Source organism: Lissotriton vulgaris, unplaced genomic scaffold, assembly GCF_964263255.1.
Source record: "Lissotriton vulgaris unplaced genomic scaffold, aLisVul1.2 SCAFFOLD_845, whole genome shotgun sequence".
Taxonomy (NCBI): Eukaryota; Metazoa; Chordata; class Amphibia; order Caudata; family Salamandridae; genus Lissotriton; species Lissotriton vulgaris.
The window spans coordinates 218055-219793 of NW_028245960.1; positions in this window are offsets into that span (position 1 = coordinate 218055).

Consider the following 1739-nt stretch of genomic DNA (forward strand, 5'->3'; position numbering starts at 1 on the left):
GACATGCATTGCTTGACTGTAATGAGCGTTATCACTATATATGACGTAGCCTCACTGCTGATCCTCACTCCATCCGAGCACATTAACATGTGTGAGCTTAGCGATAGCAAAATTTTCAATAACAAGCACACCATAGACATGCATGTCTGCGCATATCCACAAGCTTGACAACAAGATGTGATGTTGGCCATTCAATGTTTTCGGACAGCATCTCATTAGCGATAGTTGCCGCCCTCCCGGTACATGCTACATTATTGTAAATTGCGGATTGTGTGACATCAAAACTGCAACAGGGACACACACATAAGTTCACTTCCTGGCCAGGCTGGAACTGAACAAAACCCAGGTCCCTGGAATAATTATCCACACCCCTACGCTGGCCTGGCGTACGCAAGCCCAGCCCACTTTGCGTACGTATAAATAGGATAACAACGCCGCCACATGTCCCAGTACTTCCTCACTGCCTCATGTGATATGGCCGCATCATCCTCACATAGCACAATATGCAATAAAAAAAGGGATCCATGAGGTGTACACCATCCTCACAATCAAAACTCGATTTGAATTGTGAGCACTTCTGGCCGTCGTGTTTGGCAGCAGATGAGCAGTGGGGTCTGGGTGCACAGGGGCTGCAATTGAGCATGGTGCTGCAGGAGGGGTGGGGTGCATCAGCCTGGATGCGCAGGTGCGAACAAGCGATGTTGCTGTGCGTAATGATGTGATCTCTGACCGCAATCAGTCACATCTCTGTCTCATTTTAAGAACCTGTTGGACGGTACTGTAGGCCTGAGGCAGCGGGCAGAGCAGCCCTACAGACATGTGGCGTTGGCATTTGGGGCACTGTAGTAAGCTGATTACTAAGTACATGCACATAGGCTTGCATCACTGCATTACACGCTCACATTATGCTTCTAGCATGCGCTCTGTTCCTTTGTATGTGAACGTTGGCATAATATATTATTATTTAACCTTTGTGTATTCTCATACACTCCAACTCCTCTTTGAACCACTATTACCAATAACAGTTGGTCGATTGTACTTCAAAAAGGAAGCATGCACTCAACTGGTGTTCTCTATTAAGCCTGAAATAAACCTTATTTTTCTTCAAGACGTTTCTAGCATTATATTATTTCTACCTTTTCAGACACCGAGTTGTTTGAGCCAAAATGGGCGCAGTGGGTGCTCAGCCCGTGATGATGCCCTGGGCATTCTGACGCCTTCCATCATGGTATCAATAGACTGTCTCCGACCGGAGACCTGCTGTGCCACCCTGAGAGATGCACCCGGAGTCGAAGCTCACACTGGCACATCATTGGACACACCGGCGGTGGCAGGTGAGCAGTGAAACCTTGGTGCGCAGAAGGTGCAATTGAGCACAGTGTGGGGGAAGGGGCTGGGGTGCAGCAGCCTGGGTGCACAGGTGCAAGCAAGCGATGTTGCCAAAGATAATAATGTAATCTCTCGCCTCATTCATATCTCTGTTTCATTTCAAGTTCTTGCTAGACCCCAGCGTCTCAGACACATGGGTGATGGGAGGTAAACAATGAGGGATGGGTGCAGTAGGCTGACACTCTGTCTCCTCTTCCCTCTTTTCTTTTGACTCTCCCTCCCCTTCTCCCTTCCACCCACTCCCTCTCTGTCCCTTTCTCACTTTCTTTCTTTCATTCTGACTAACTTTCTTTTTCTCTTGAACATGGCACACATACTTATGTTTCTTTTTCTCTGGCAGGTTTTGTACG